This window comes from Eulemur rufifrons, chromosome 18, assembly GCF_041146395.1.
Source record: "Eulemur rufifrons isolate Redbay chromosome 18, OSU_ERuf_1, whole genome shotgun sequence".
Taxonomy (NCBI): domain Eukaryota; kingdom Metazoa; phylum Chordata; class Mammalia; order Primates; family Lemuridae; genus Eulemur; species Eulemur rufifrons.
Genome location: NC_091000.1, coordinates 47,433,203 through 47,450,784, shown reverse-complemented (window position 1 = coordinate 47,450,784; position 17,582 = coordinate 47,433,203). Strand labels below are relative to the sequence as shown.

Sequence of the window (17,582 nt, the reverse complement as noted above, 5' to 3'; positions counted from 1 at the left end):
TGAAAACCACTAATTCAAGTCTTACATAGAATATGCAAGAAAATGTGAACGATAATTCATTTTCCGGTCGGGTTATACTCATCTCTTGTCAGAATTTTAATGCAAAAACGAAGAACAATGTTTTACACTCTTAAAATGTGATTTCTTTCAATTGTTGATTTCATTGCACGCTGCATTCCATACATCACCACTAGAGAACAGAGGTCTTGTAGGTAGAGTTAGAGCAGCTGTCTCATTCATGCCCTGTCTAGAATAATGTCACTACATTAATTGGAGGCAAGAGGGGACATCAGTCATATGGGCCTGTTGGCGTTGTGAAACAACGGTTAAGATAGTCCTCAGAGGAGATATGTGTTTCCCCTCCTGAGGGACACCCTGACATTTGGTGTGGATGGAGCCAAGAAGATGGGGCGACCGCTTTGGGGGCCAGCGGCGGGCGTGGGGATAGTGCACCGGGTAAAGGACACCTGCTACCAGACTGCTCTCGGGTGTGGACCCGAGGTGCCCTCTGGATGAGAACATGGATGGGCAAGAGCCGCTGCGTGGACCTACACCGCAGCTGAGGCCCTAGGACTGGCAGTAGCCTACAGCTGGTCCAGAGACAGAGCTAAATCGTGTGCGACGTGAGTGAGTCACCCCAAATTAGCGAATCAACATCATTTTGGCAGCCAGATTTCTCACGATCCCATGTAAGAAATGCCACACCTTTCAAAAGGAGCGACCCATTCGCCAGGCCATTTTCTTGGATCCGGTCGTCCCTGCACTGCTGGACTGCCCTAAAGGCTACAGAGTTTCACAGACTCAGAATTTCGAGGAAGGTGCTCCGAAACCCTGGGCTCCCTGTGATGAGGGGCCAGAGGAGGAGCCCGGCTTGTTCCAGTCCAAGGCTGGAACTGCTGGAAAGTTCATGGCAGCTGCTTAGTTTGAAATCTTTCGGATATCTCACCAGAATATCATAAAGAGCACAAAGAACTTTTACACAGGAACAAAATAGAGACTTTACAACACTTTAAAGGCCTGACAACTCCACATTGGATATAAGTACTGCCTAAGGAAGCCAAACAGTAGTCAAATAGAGTTAGGACAAGGCCCCAGAGGGAACAGGAAATGCAAAGGAATCCCAGAGGGTGCACAGAAATATTGACCTGCTACTCTCTCCTAGGAGAGACCCAAACCTGAGCTGCAATCTCTGCAAATAGAACTGAGATTATACAAGACAATGTCACTGCTGAAAGAGGGTGGGAAAGCTTAGAAAGCGCTGTATTGAATTGGTACTTTGCTTTGAAACATCAAGGCAATGCCATTCGTCACTTTAGTCCATGAAAAGAAATCTGAGTATTTCAGAGCTGCGGGTAAATTCCCTCCAGACCTGGGCTAGGTTCTGAGAGCCAAGAGAACCATGATTGCAGAGGTGCCAACATCAGGCCTTCATTGAAACCACATAATAGGGAATCTTTGACATCTGCAGCCTGGAAAGTTAACCTGCTTCCTTTGCTCTCTGCAGAGGGGCCTATGCTAAAATTCAGGAAAACTCATTTCATTTAGATCTAAACAGAAAATGAAGTATGCTGGTGTCCACAGATAGCTGCAATAATTACAAATCCAAAAATTGCAACTTGACCTTCCTATATATAGGTTTGCCAAAAATATGACTACAAAGAAGAAAAACAAATAACTTATCATTCCATCATTGATTTATAAAAATTATAATGAAGCAATAATAGCTATGAAGAAAAAATACAAAACAGAAATAAAAGAATTCAAGGAATGTATTGCTGTAAATAAATATTTCATTAGAAGAAAAAGGAAAGCTATGAAATGGGAAATGATAGATATCATAAAGTAGTGACAAAAGACAAAAGTATTTCAGAATTGAAGCCTAAAATTACAAAAAGAATAGGGGCAATTGATACCATTGACAACATATAAGTGGATAATGAGAACAGAAATGAAAAATGGAAAAAAAAAAAAACAGAAAAAGTGATCAAATCAATTACAAAAATAATTATAGATATAGGGCAGGGGTTGGTAATCTGCAGCTGTGGGCCAAACCCAGCCCACCACCTGTTCTTGTGTGGCCTCAAGCTAAGAATGGTTTTTACATTTTTAAATGGTCCCCAAAGTCAAAAGAAGAATATTTTTTGTAACACATGAAAATTATGTGAAATTCAATTTTCAATTCAAAATTCAAATTAAGCCTTATTTAAATAAAGTTTTATTGGAACACAGTCATGCTCACTCATTTACTATTGTATGTGGCTGCTTTCATACTACCCTGCTCAATACCAGAGTTGAGTAGCTGCTATAGAGACCATATGGTCAGCAAAGCCTAAAATATTTACTATCTGGCTTTTTATAAAAAGATTTTGCTGCTGGTTGTGGTTGCCCATGCTGGTAATCCTTAGCAATCTGGGAGGCCAAGGCGGGAGGATCAGGTTCGAGACAAGCCTGAGCAAGAGCAAGACCTCCACCCCATCTCTACAAAAAAAAAAAAAAAGAAAAATGAAAGACAGAAAGAAAGATTAGCTGGGCGCGGTAGTCTGCACTTGTAGTCCCAGCTTCTCAGGAGGCTGAGGCAGAAGGATAACTTGAGCCCAGGAGTTTGAGGTTGCAGTGAGTTATGATCATGCCACTGCACTCTAGCCAGGGCAACGGAGCGAGACTCTGTCTCAAGAAAGAAAATGAAAATTTTTTCCAACTACTGATATAGGATATAGGCAAGGGAGATAAAAAATACACATAAGTGGAATTCCCCTCTCCAAAATACAAATTATTGAAATAGATTCCAGAGTCTACATTATTATATGAGAAAATAGTCATAATCTAAAGAAGACTTGAATATATCTACTGAAAGGTCCCAAAGTATACCACAGAAAATTGATTCAGAATTGTCAGCACTGGTATAATTTCTAGTTAAGTCATTTGACTTTCAAGATAAAAAAATCTTTTGGGTAGCAGCTACAAAGATCAAGTCAACACTAGGGGAAAGAAATTCATGGCAACTGACTTCTTTACAATAGCATCCAATACCAGAAGACAGCAGAGAAACACCTAAAACACACTGAAGGAAATACAGTATGAGCCAAGGGATAGTACATATTCAGATAAACTGTATTTTAAGCAAAATATTCTGTATAAACCACTTGAAAATGCAAGAGTTCAGGATTTATTGATTGCACATAGACCTTCCTTGAAGAAGCAACTACAGGAAATAATCTAGGCAAACAATCAAACAAATAAAATGACTGGGGAAATTCCAACAAAAGAATTAGCACAGGACATTAAATGTATACACTGAAGATTATCACAACAATGAGAAAGATAAGAGTAACCAGAGAAAATGGAAATGGTAAATGCTGTTATAAAGATGACATAGCTAAAAATTTGAGAGTATGGAGCAATACTGTAGAAAGTAGTGACCAATTTGAGAGTATGGAGCAATATGGTATGATTTCTAATAACTAAGATAAAAAGTATTTTTTAAGAATTACAAATATTTTATGCCTAAGATTATTTAACTATACCAAGGCAAACACTAAGAGACACTATAATGTTGACTAAAAGTTGGTAGGAAATAAGATGAAAAGAAGGAGAGAAGAAAAAGCAATCCTATGAGTTAATTCCAATAGAAATCTGAATCATCATCCTTCAGAACAGTTGCTAAAAGTGTTGAAAACATTGTGAGCAATGTTAATCATCAATTACAACAGAACAAAGCAAATGTTTTTGAGTGAGTTTCCTTGGCTCTTGGTGTGTAGAAAGATGTTACCAATACTGTTTAGTTTATTTAATGATAGGAAACACTAACTTTGAGTTTCGATTAAGTGAAACATTATTCTCTCCAAAAGAATTTCATTTTTCTCATTAAATAAACCTATATTACAAACATTTTACTCAATTCCATACCTATATTTTGAATTTTATCAAAAATTTTGTTTTCTCTCTTATTATGTAAGCATCTACATCATATCCTTGATTTTTCCTCTTGATCTATCTGGCCCTTTACAGAAAACATTTGCTGACTCATGACTCACATCATGGAGAATTAGGGTAATCTGAAGAAGAGCAGGAATACTTGAAGTTTTCAGCTACTGGAATTCTATGGGAACAAGAAAATCTTACCTACTAGAGGAGTTCAGTTGGGGGATCAAAATTCAAACTCATATATTTGACTCAAAGTTCTCGTGGTTTTACCTCTCCACATTGTTTTAAAGTAATATTCTGGGTGCTTTACCTGAGGAACAAATAAATTTAATTAAGCAGGCAAAACCAAGCAAACGAAACAATACTAGATCATCACCCACACATGAAATGGGCAACTTTAGATACTTTATTGCAAATTGTTGCTTATAATATTTGTATTGTCTTTCATAGAAAACAAAACCCACTGAAAGCTACTGATTAGAGGGCTAATAAATACTGGTATAAACAGTGACCAGTGCATCAAAAACTTTCACCTTAATCAAGGCAGGAAACCACCTGTGGTAGGCTGAATAGCGGCCTCCCAAAGATGCCCACATGCTAATTCCAGGAACCTATGTATATGTTATGTTACTTGGCAAAAGAGACTTTACAAAGTGATTAAATGTAGGATCTTGTCATAGGTGATATTATTCTGGATTATCCAGTTAGGTTCAACATAATTACAAGAGTCCTTATAACAGGGAAGCAAGAGGTTCAAAGAGAGAGAGAGAAAGGCAATGTGATGATAGAATGAGAGCTTGGAGTGATGTGCTTTGAAAATGTAGAGCTGGACCTTGAATCAAGGAATACAGGTGGCTTCTGGATGCTAGAAAAGGCAAGCAAACAGACTCTCTTCTGAAGCTTCCAGAAGGAGCAAAGCCCTGCTTGATCTTAGACTTCTGACTGTAAGAGAAGAAATGTGTGTTAAGTCACCAAGTTTGTGGCAATTTGTTATAACAGCAAAAGGAAACTAATACACAACTTATTCCTCCATAGTGACTATAAAAATAGGAGGCCGAGCACGGTGGCTCATGCCTGTAATCCTAGCACTCCGGGAGGCCAAGGCAGGTGGATTGTTTGAGCTCAGGAGTTCAAGACCAGCCTGAGCAAGAGCGAGACCCCATCTCTACTAAAAATAGAAACAAATTATATGGACAACTAAAAATATATACAGAAAAAATTAGCTGGGCATGGTGGAGCATGCCTGTAGTCCCAGCTATTTGGGAGGCTGAGGCAGGAGGATTGCTTGAGCCCAGGAGTTTGAGGTTGCTGTGAGCTAGGCTGACGCCACGGCACTCTAGCCCAGGCAACAGAGTGAGACTCTGTCTCAAAAAATAAAATAAAATAAAATAAAAATAAAACAAGGAGAAAGATTCCTTCTAGTCCAGGGTTTCTCAAACCCAGCATTTTAGGCCAGATAATTCTTAGTTAGCTGCATTGGCTGTCCTATGCATTACAGGATGTTTAGCAGCGTCTCTGACAACTACCCACTAGAAGCAAGTAACATCCTCTCCCAGTGTGGACAACCAGAAATGTCTCCAGACATTGACAAAATCACCCCTGTTTGAGAACCTGGTTCTTCTGCCTCTCACATCTCTCTTATCTTATGCCATAGAATATATCACATCCAATGTCTTCACTCTCCAAAATCCTTAGGCCAGCAAAGAGAAGTGATAGGGAGAAGGTATGTGAGGAAGGAGGAAGGCCAGTAGGTGAAGAAAAAGAAGAGGATCAGGTGAGGGCAATGGAGAAGGAAGGACACGCAGAAGTATGGAAGAATGCTCAAGACGCCTCACAGGACAGTTAAAAGACTGCCTTGTTTAGATTTTAAGACTTACATTTTAAGACTGAGACATTTCTATTATTCCATGTAGAAATTCATAAATAAGTTATTTTTATTGAAAGGACAAGAGGGAAGAAGGAAGAAGGTGAACGAACGTCTTACACTGGTCTCAGAAGAGTTGAAAGATGGGTGACATAATGAGGAAAGGGGAGGAGGGCAAGATTTGGTGATGCCGCCAAAGAAAAGGTTGGGTTAATCAGAGAAGTTCCAGATTTTGAACCTAAAAAGTACAAAACAGAGTTATGTCAGGAGTGGGATTCGAACCCACGCCTCCATTCGGAGACCAGAAACCCCTAGCAAGGGAAGGGTACAGCTTGAGTCTGGCGCCTTAGACCACTCGGCCATCCTGACACACACAGAGAAAAGGATCTCCTGTAATCATCTACTGTAATTAACAGCCAATGAGCTCTAGAGCTTTCATTCAGAATATGTAAAATGAAATACAAGTTCTGAGTTGATTGCGAAAACCAAAGGGAGTAAACTTGAGTTTTGATGGAAGCTGGAGACTGTCACTATGGCACGTAGCTAAGGCAGCCCCAGAGCCCGGAGTATGGAAAGCCCGCTCCCGCCCACACCTCTGCTCAATCCTGCGCACCGAGCTCCTCTCCTCCCACTGACGCGCCCACCCCATCCGCCAAGTCAGCCCCTATGGCGTGGGAATTTCGCAAATCTTTGAAAAGGGCTCAGCAGGTTTTGTTAGCGCTGGCTGCGGAGGCCACTTCAGCTAACTTCCCGCTGTGGTTACGCTTTTTCCTTCTTACAATTACATTGAAAAGGTAACATAGGTAAGGAGAGACTCAAACACCCCTTTTATAACATATTTTCCAGCGTTCGATTTGTCCCTCTAAGTGTCGGTGGAGGGTGCATTGCACATTCTTCCCGGGGTTTCTCTCCACGACCTCAACTTATTCCTGCACTTTCTTCTCCCAATGGCTTTTCTCTCTCATTTTCTTTCTCCCATACAGTTCTCCCTGATGGCCTAGGGAAAGCGCATGTGAAGTGAAAGGATGTGATATACGATAGTAAAGATACCAGTAAAAAGGGTTTGTGGCCATTACCGAGTAATAAATAGTACCTTCTTCCTCCCTCCGTCCTCTCAGTGGTAAAGGCCAGAGGTTTTTATCCGCCAGATCACAGCAGTCCTTGTTTCCATTTCCTACGGGAGGGCTTCCAGCATTATAGACACGAATTGTAAATCAGCTATTGCAGGGTTGTAGGCTACTGTGATCCCAGCACTTTTGGGAGTCCAAGGCAGGAGGATCGCTTGAGGCCAGGAGTTCTAGACCAGCCTGGACAACATGGAGACCCCATCTCTACAAAAATAAAAAATAAGAAAAGTTATCCAGGGATGGTTGCTTGTACCTATAGTCCCAGCTACTTGGGACGTTGAGCCCAGGAGTTTGAGGTTCTGGTGAGCTATGATTAAGCCACTGCATTCCAGCCTGGGCAACAGAACGAGATTCCGTCTCTTAAAAGCAATGACAAAAAAATTTTTTTGAACATTTTAGTAACATAATCAGAGCAACCAAGTTCAGAGAAATGGCCAGTAGCTGCCAAACTTTGGGACATAATGAGATTGCCTGGTTATATTTAAAACCTATTGAAGAATAGCTCCCATCCTTAGACATTCTGATTTAACGGGTGTAGGGTGCCACCCCTACATCAAGAATTTTAAAATCTAATCAGGTTATTCTAATGCGTAGCAAAATTTGAGAGCCATTGAGATCTTCCCAAATGTGGTTTTTTACCCAGTAGCAATCTGTATCACCAGAAAGCTTGTTATAAGTACAGAATCTCCAGACACACCCGAGATCGCCTAAAAGAGAATCGCATTTTAACAAAATACCCAGGTGATTCTGATGCACTTCAGAGTCTGAGAAGTGCAGACTTACAGCAGTGTTACTCAAATGGTGGCCAGCTGACCAGCAGTATTAGCAGCATCCAGGAACCAACTAACACTGCAAATTCTTGGGCCACTCTCTAGACCTATTGAATCAGTATCTTTAGGGGTGGAGCCCAGGAATCTGTGTTTTAACAATTGCTCCAAATGATTCTCATGCATGTGAAACCTACAAAATAAGAATCTACATTTTAAACAGATTCCCATTGATTTGTAAACTCTTAAAAATGAGAAAAATTCTAGCCTAGAGGATTTAAGAATATAAAGGCTACTACTCCAAGATGCCTCAAAGAATATATAATTTAAGACAGTAGGTACTAGCTCCATTTAACATTGTTGGTTTCAAAAGGCTTTTCAAAATCTTCCAAATTTTTTTTCAAAATTTTTAAAAAATTTCAAAAGTTTGTTTCAAAGCAAAGTATGGTTATTTCTCAAATAAATAAGATTGTAACATTCTTGCGAAAAGTGACAATCACTTGAACAAGAGTTTTTATTCTATTGGGCTCTAGTTTATGAGTCAATCACATGTCTGTTGCACAAAGCAGCTGCCATCACAAGCTACCTTTTGTAAGGTAAGGGGTACAATTCTCTGTTCAGGACATCTTAAAAACAACTTATTTCAATCGCACAACTATAATTAATGAAGAATGTATTTTTTACTGCTCTTCACCTTTTCAAAGACATCTTTCAAGTGGAATAAGCTACGTTGGTCATTTAGTTTCCAAAGCCTCTAATGACGTTGGCTGTATCTCTGGAGGGCCATGTTTTTGACCATCTCAGTTAACCCAGACTTTTTTACTGGACCTGAAAAACAGAAGCAACACGCATCCTGGAATACTAATATTATCTGCTGATGTCTGCTGAAGTCTCTTCATACCACAAACAACTTCTAAATGAGAGCGAGCAAGTAGGGAATGACAGAAGGAAGATTCTGTAGAACTGCCAGAGAATGCATGTTTTTACTATCTTTGTTCATATGAAGAATCCATTAAAAACAATGTAAATTAAGGAAAGAATAAAAGCCTTAGAAATGTCCCCATCCAACTGCAGCACTAAAGTTAAAAATATACACTACCAGATTTACAACGGGATAAGCAGAGGGCCAGAACTAAGTGACCCTGTCAAAGGTGTCTCTATCTCTGCGAACACCTCAATAACTCAGTTTCAAACAGTGCATAACAATTCACATAAAGTTCTATATGTGTCAGAAAAAATTGTCAGAATCTTGGAAATGGGCCACAGAAATTATTGGGTGTACTCTCAGTGAAGTGTTGAGCATTGTCTAATGAACCTCTGAAAATTACTTGATTCTGAGTGGCACCTTTGACAAAATTTTTATTTATTAAACTATTCTAGAGCTCTATAGGGGAAAAGTTGACTTGTAGATAATTGATAATAATGCAGATAATCCCAGACATTACATTTTACTGTCCTATGGATTATTAATCAGTTTTCCATTAATCATTAGTTTATTAATCTCCCCAAGAATCCTGAAGTATGAATTGTTATCCCAAGATAACAAATGAAAGTAAGAGGGCTGAGAGGGGCAAAATAACCCAAGACAACACTCGGTTTGTGAGTGATGCAGCCTAAATTTAAACTTTAACCGCCCTAGTAGTTCGGCTCTTTCTGTTCCAAAGTCACCTCCACTGACAGCTCGGTCTCGACTGACCCTCACTCGCCTAGCGCGCTTGGAACACACTGGGGCAAAGAAAGACGCGTCTCTTGCACCTCAATCCAATTAGTCGACGAATGAAAATTCTCAGTTAGGATCCCACAGTGTTTCCAGTGCCAGCTGTACACATTTTGAATCCTGGCGCCTTCGGTGACCTCTCTTCCAAGAGAGAAGGCGGCACTGGATTTCCATGAGATGGCAGTCACTTACTGGATAAACCCATTGATAAACCAACACGCAGGAATTCGACTTAAAATAAAACAAAGTAACAACAAAAACACAGAAAAAAAAAACCTTAAAGAGCTGCTTTCTGAGGAGCTACTGCTAGGAAGACTGTTACTGTTAGAATGTGAAGCAAAAAGTCATCTACAGCCTCCCCGTCGGGGAATCGAACCCCGGTCTCCCGCGTGACAGGCGGGGATACTCACCACTATACTAACGAGGAAGACAGCACACGTGTTCTCAGGAAATTCAATTGCAGGGATATAGTCACATTGAGTAGTGAATTTTGTTTCCTTTCCTGGCATAGAATTTCTAAGAAATTCACTTATGTTCACATTAAGAAATTGTTATTAAATCTGAACTATGGAAAAACAACAAAAAAAGAAATTATTATAAATTGTCTACAACAGATTTCCCATGTTACTTAGAAAATATAAAAATGACAGCCCTGCAAAAGATCATGACATTGCTGTAAATAGTTGTAGTTCGTTAATAGCAAAGAAATGTCAATTAATAGTGAGGAAAGCAGTAAACTTAAGCTCCCTCTGCTCAAAATATCCTCCTTCCTTTATCTCAAGTTATTCGTTATAGATTTAGCACAAGGGTCACCTTTTCCCGAGATTTTTTCTCAGACCAATGTGAGGTAGATGCCCTTCCTCTGTTTTGGTTTACCATGATAAAAATCATATATATATGAATTTCTACATGGAATAAAGGTAAGATCTTAGTCTTAAAATTTAGATCTTAGATTTTGCAGCGTTGACATTAAATGCGTTTATTTCTGTATAGACTTTTAGTAGCAGAAATGCCATTCCTAGAAATGCTTCTCAGTGAAATTCCAGCTGAGCTCTACAGGTGACTTCATAGAGGGTAGTCATTATGTAGCAATTCGAGGCAGCAGAGAATTGGAGACAATCTGAATGTCCATCAGAAATATGAATTTCTGAGACAAGCAGTATGTTTCCTAGAGCTGCCATACCAAATTGCCACAAACAAATCTGTGGCTTAAAACAACAGAAATGTATTATCTTTCAGTTCTGGAGGCTAGGAGTCTGAAATCAAAGTGTTGGCAGGGCCACCCTCGCTTTGAAAGCTCTACGGAAGAATACTTCCTTTCCTCTTCCGAGCTTCTGGTGGCTACTAAATAGTAACCCCTAGCATGCCTTGGCTTGTAGCTGCACGATTCCAATCTCCGGCTCTGTAGTCATGTGGCCTTCTTCCCTCTCTGTTTCTGTGTGTCTTCTCCTCTTATAATGGCATCAGTTACTGGATCTAGGGCCCATCTTAATCCTGTGTGACTTCATCTTAGCTAATTACACCTGCAGAGACCTTATTTTCAAATAAAGTCATGTTCTGAGGTTCTGGGTAGACACAAGTTTTGCGGACAACATTAACCCACTACAATTAAGAATGAAGAATAAAGTATTACATTCATAAGCTTAATTAACTGAACCAAGGTAAACATTAAGACCTGTAAAATTGTTGATTAAAGTTGGTTGTGGGAAAGAGGGAAGGTAGGTAGGGAGGAAGAGTATACAAGCTTACGTTGTTATTGCTCAGACCAAGGAAAAAAGGGATTGTCTAAAGAAAGACGAGAACCAAGCTCTTAAATGATGTAATGATGAAGATAACTAATAGATAAAACTTGAAAACTTTCTAAAAATATTAGAAGAGGTCAAATGATAGAATAGCTTATTTTTGAAATAGACATTAAAGACCTAAACAAAAGCAGAAATATATTACATTTATAGATAGGAAGACTTAATATCTCAACGGTATCGTTTATTCCCAAATCGAGCTATCAATTCAATGTACCTTCAATATAAATTCCAAAAATGTTTTTCCAAGGACTTAATAAACTGGTTGTATAACTATGTGGAAGTGCATAGGACCTACAGTAGCAGGACACTTACCAAAAATAGAAAGAGGATTGCCAACAAGGTTGCAAGACTTATTAGACACTTCAGTAATTAATATATTACAATGCAGATACTGGTACAGAAACTCAAATTGACAAAATATAAAGGAGAGCTCAGAAAAAGAGCCATGCATATATAAAATCTGGTGTATTGACAGAGGGGGCATGCCAGATCAGAGAAAGTTGGGGCTATTTAATGAATGGTGTTAGGAAAAATATAATATTCCAATGGGGGGAAATGTAAAATTGGATAAAAATTACCACCAGAAAGGTCAAGGACATAAATGTCAAATACAAAATTTACAGCTCTTAGTAGTATATATATGAATCAATCAGGACTCTGTATAGACTATTTTAGGTAATAAAATGGAGAAATTTCATAAAATAAATAGGCTACACTAGTGATAGAAGAACTGATATGACAAATGGGACAGAGATTAGCACCAGTAGGAAGCCACTAAAGGCTGAAAGAACCTGAAACCACAACAGATTTGCCCTCCGAGCATTGGATGGATTGAGGAGATGTAGCCAAGGCCCAGCAGTAGTGGGTAATACCCTGTTTCCATTCTTCCTTCTTCTCTCTAATCTCCATCCAGTGCTTAACATTGGTTAAATCCATCAGATGCCAAGGGCATTTGGGAAATGTAGTTTAGATCTTAGATTTTGTCTGGCATCTTTGTGGTATAAAGCACAAAAAAGCATGGTTGATGAATAAATCTGAGCACAGACAGTTAAGGGAAGTCTACCCCTTTTGCTACTCATCATCTAATCTTAGCATGTTACCAATATTTAACTGAGATGTTCAAAAAGTTAGTGCTCTATGCACATGAAGATATCTCCAAACTCTCCCTCCAAAAAAAGCAAAGTACCATCATACTTTCTCAAAGAACAGCATTATTAGAGCCTAGGAATTGAAATTACCTGGCCTAAGGTCTAATCATACTAGCCCTGTTCAGGGAGAGGTAAAGAACATACAGCTATTCCAATAGATGGTGCCCAAAATAGGGAGAGAGAGGTAGAAGTTATCTGGCTTCTTTATCCCTTTTACTCTCCTATCACCCACCAGTGCATTTTGTTGATTAAACTGAGCTGCAGACAAATGGGAAGTTAGCTTGGGAAATGCAGTGTGAGGAGTTCAGCCCTTTTTGATATAGGAGAAGGGTGCAGGAGAAGGGTGAAGAAAGAATATGAGAATCAACAGACAGTGACTACTGCATGCAAGAAAATACATATTAAAGTAGTAAAGATTGGAAAGACTGGTTAGACAACATGTAGAACTGCCACCAGTTTAAGAAAGCTTGCTATATTTGTGCAAATGAAATTAGTAGTTTTTCTTAACCAAATTATAGCTTAAAATGAAAACAAAAGTTACACTGAGAAAGATCAACTAGATTCAAATAATTGAATTGAATTGCAAGGAATTAATTAAGGAGAAAGACAAAAAATATAACAAGAATTCACACATTTTATTTAATAATAAGCACATCAATTAAATAAATAATCACAAAGATAAACTGGCATTTAGAAGAAAATTCAAATTTATAAATCCAAACATATGCAGAATAGTAAAGCTCATTGTGATAAAGAAATACAAATTATGACTACAATAAGATACCATTTACCTCCATTTCATAGGATATAAATTAAATGTGCAAAAATAACAACAGTTGGTGAGTATTTGGATATATAGTACCTCTTGGACGTTGTCAATAGAGACATCTATTTTTATAACTTTGGAGACAGTTTGTCATTACCTCAAGAAGTTAAACACTTACATAATCTAACAAACCAACAATTTGTTTTCTAGGAACACACACACACAAGAAATACTTTTACCTCTATATCATGTGACGTGTGCCTTCATAGACCTGCTTACGATGTCAAATACCTGAAAACAACTCAAATGCTCATTGGTTGATGTGTGAAAGGTCTGATGCAAAGATTTTTGAAATCTGCACCTCGAAGTGAGAAAATTGCCCATGGTATATTCATGAAAATTCTTCCTATATTAGCTTCTCCCACCCTCCAAAAATCTCAATATATTCTAAAATGTAGAAACAATAGAAACAACATTTTCTGACACCCCACAAATTATAAAGCTTTTTAAAAAACCTGAGGCCAAAGGGAAAATATAAACAGTTAAAAAATTCTATAAAACAAAGACATTGAAAATATTATATAGCACTAAATATTATAAAATATTATAATACCACTAAAGCAGTATCCAGAGGAAAACTTATATACCTAAATTCTTCTGTCAATAAAAAGGAAATAATATTAAAATCAAGACTCTGTCTCAGAGAATGACTTAGTTTAGGTTACCAAGAAACAGATTCTAAGACAGAGACTGTGTGCACAAAATTTATTAGAGTACACAGGAGAACAACACCTATAAAAATGAGAGGAAAGCAGAATTAGAGGGAGGGAAAAGTGAAACTGCAAAGCAGTTACAACAGAGGTTTCAGCCAGGCCACTAGGAGCTGGAATTAGAATGCCCTTCATAATTGACACAAATTAAAGCAAAAATGCAGTCATTGTATTATGTATAGCTTACCCCAGAGAGGAATTCTAATCCTAAAAGAGTATAACCTTTGGCAGGGGGTTATTGATAAATATTGAGCCTTTCCTCAGGCAAAAATAAAATACTTACAAAAAGATTGATAATAATTAACTCACAAAGAAAACATCAGTAAGTTTCATACAGTAGAATTATTACAAACAAAATTCTGGTCACAATGCAAAAACAACTGTATTCACAAGGTAAAAAACCATCAAGGCCTTCCCATATGGATGTTTTAAAATTTTATTAATAATTCTTATGTGTAAGGGAAAATGCCATATGAGCTGGAGTTACAGAATTTTAAAAAATAAAAATAATAAAACATTGCATATCAGAATATATTGTGTTCATTTAAAGTAGCAATCAGAAGAAAATATAGATCCTTAAGCCCTTTTATTAATAAGGATGAAAAAATAAAAACAAATAGAATACATTTCTATTACAAGCCATCAAAATAAGGAAAACACTGAAAAAGAAAAGCAGGGTGTGGGTAGAGGGGTAGCCCTGTCAGATACTAAAACATATGTTTAATGCACCTATAATTAAAGCACCGTAACACTTACAAATGAATAGACAGCCAGTAGAATAGAATATTATACAAAGTCCAGAAGTAAACAAAATTACACATGGACATTTAGTGTATGATAAAGCATGTGTTTCAAACCACAGGTGCAAAGTGGACCTTTTGATAAATAGTTCAGAAACAACTTGTTATCTGTTTAAAAAGAGCTAAAATGAAATTCAAACTGCACTGGCTATGCAAGAACAAACTCCAAATGGATCAATGACCTAAATGTAAAAATTAAAAGTCTGTAAGTATTAAGAATCATATATGAATTTCCTCGCATACTGAAGATTTTCTAATTATGACCTAATAATTTGCTAATTATGACTTAAATCTAGATATAATAAGAGAAAATTTGATATAGTTAAGTATAAAAAATGATAAGATATTACGATAATTCCAAACACAGCTAACATATGGGGGAGGTGTGTGGGAGTACTTGCAGTGCATATCACAGATGAAGTGTTAATACCCCTAATATATAGAGATGTTTTAACAATTGAAGGAAAAAGCCAAAACTTCATATTAAAATGGGCAAAAGAAATTAACATATAATTAAAAAATATATATGTATATATATATGCCCTTGTACATATGAGAATATGTTCAAACTCTGGAATAAAGAATTGCAAATTGAAACTATTAATACACGAAGATACCATTTCTCTGCTATCAGATTGGCAAAAATTAAAAAGTATGTCAAGACTATGTGGAACGGGCACTGTCATTTATTTCTGGTAGGAATGCAAATTAATACAATCTTTAGGGAGGGGAATTTGACTATATCTAACAAAATTACATATGCATTAATTGTTTCACCCAATAATCTCAATTCTAACAATTTACCTTAAGAATCTTACATCTACATCAACAAAATGAAAATACATATGAACACATTTATTTATTGCAGCAGTGTTTGTAATTGCAAAATATTTTAAACATCCTAAATGCTCAAACATAAGAGAATAGTTAAATTGTTATTTCCACACGGTGGAGTACTTATGTGGCTATAAAAAGGAACAAGGGTGATCTCTATGAAGTGATATGGAGAGATTTCTAGGATATATTGCTAAGTGAAAAAATTAAATGCAAATCACTAATATCTACAGTATACACTCTCTTTAGTCTAAGAAAGTAGAGAACATTTAAAAAAAATATGTATCTGCTTGTTTATTTTAAAAAGAGGCACAGAAAGGATAAACCAGAAACTGTTGAGATTGATTACCCGTAGGGAGTAGATGGGAATAAGTCGGAAAAGATGGAGAGAAGGAAAGGGAAAGAACTAGAGAGAACGAATGAGGGGAAGTGACGCTTGTTTGAGTCTATCTCTTTACGTAGTTTTGACTTTTAAAATGATGTTATGCTTCATGTATGTACAAAAATAAATAAATAAAATAAACAAGATCAGAGAAAGAGTCAAGACCACCCAAACTGCTTCCCCCATGCCCAGATTAACTATTTCAAGGGAATCAGTTTATTATTTTTATATTAAGTCCTTCTCCACTTCCCCTGGAAAGGTGGGTAAGTGTTTCAGTTAATATTGGGAAAGGATAATTAACGAGGAAGGCCGTGCTTTTCGTCCATTTTGGCTTTTACAGTATTTCCCCCTACTCTCAAGATGTTCCTAAGTGGGACCTGTTATCCTGTCCTACCTGAAGTAAAACAGCAACGCCTGAACAGGGACTTGAACCCTGGACCCTCAGATTAAAAGTCTGATGCTCTACCGACTGAGCTATCCAGGCCCACTGTCGGGCTCTTTTAATTTATAATAAAAAATGACTATTTGATCATCAAGGCGTGCTCTCGAAGTTCATAATTTAGAGAATTACTATGGTTTTTCAAGGGTTCTGGTCACGTGTCCCATGTCTCAGTGTTGCAGCCGAGCTTTAGTATATTAAGCATCCATTTAACCCCCAAATTGTTTATGCATTACACTATTACTATGTAGTATTTATTGCAAGATTAATGACGAAGAAAGTAGGGTTCAGAATAGAGTGGGATTATTCCCACAAACAGGAAGGGACTCTTAGAGATACCTCTAAGAGTTAGAGACAGCTTTTATAGTGGACTCCTCCGGCTTACCAGACGATTGGAGGTAGGAGGTACCGATTTCACCAATGACGTCAGTAAGTGGGAAGAAACTTCAGGAGAATCAAAATTAGGTAAGGAAGGATAAAGGTTATGGCACAAGGCAGGTGATTCAATTCCCATTGCTTCCTCCGGCGTTTTCCTAGCTTTCTCAAAGTTGGGGTTTCCTGGATTTTTTTTTTTTTTTTTTTTTTTTTGAGAGAGAGAGTTTCGCTCTGTCGCCCCAGCTAGAGTGCAGTGGCGTGATCATAGCTCACAGCAACCTCAAACTCCTTGGCTCAAGAGATACCCCTGCCTCGGTCTCCCCAGTAGCTGGTACTACAACGTGAGCGCCACTACACCCGGCTAATTTTTCTATTTTTAGTAGAGACGGGTCTCGCTCTTGCTCAGGCTGGTCTTGAAATCCTGATCTCAAGGGATCCCCCTCCGTGCATCCTCCCAACACCCCGTCTCAGCCTTCCTGGAATCTTAAAGCCAGAGAAACCAACAAATGTGATAACCGCTTCTGTCCAGTCTCACCCAACCTAGTCCACACCTTTTTTCGGTCTCGCTTTCTTCACCTCCTCCCCAGTCTCCTCTCCCCTCTTTCTCCACGCTCCGCTCTGCTCCTCTCACCGTAAAGTCTCCTACGTCCCATTTGCAGATTCTGCAATTTCTCCGCCTATGCTTCGGTCCTTTAATGAAGGTGGAACCACTAGGTAATGCACTGCCCCGCTCCTCACTGACACGCGGAGAGCCCACGTTTTCCCTTGTCCTAGTCTATTTTCTAATTCCAGATTTTATTCTGAGCTCTATTCTGTTTAAAGGCCGGCAGTTAAAAGAGTTCTAGCTGCCTCGGTCACAGTAGG

At 38.2% G+C, this 17,582-nt stretch overlaps 1 protein-coding gene and 3 non-coding genes across 4 annotated transcripts in view; all 4 read right to left on the bottom strand.

The window, feature by feature from the left end:
* LOC138399089 (histone H2B type 1-K) overlaps positions 1–17,582 on the bottom strand; it is a 389,419-nt gene that overhangs the window by 246,124 nt on the left and 125,713 nt on the right. The gene's annotated exons all lie outside the window — the stretch shown is intronic.
* On the bottom strand, positions 6,050–6,157 carry TRNAL-CAA (transfer RNA leucine (anticodon CAA)). The gene is made up of 2 exons: positions 6,120–6,157; positions 6,050–6,095 (listed from the first exon to the last, which is right to left on the bottom strand). It is a non-coding gene; the product is annotated as a tRNA-Leu (tRNA).
* On the bottom strand, positions 9,755–9,826 carry TRNAD-GUC (transfer RNA aspartic acid (anticodon GUC)). Its single transcript has one exon. It is a non-coding gene; the product is annotated as a tRNA-Asp (tRNA).
* Positions 16,316–16,388, bottom strand: TRNAK-UUU (transfer RNA lysine (anticodon UUU)). The gene has a single exon. It is a non-coding gene; the product is annotated as a tRNA-Lys (tRNA).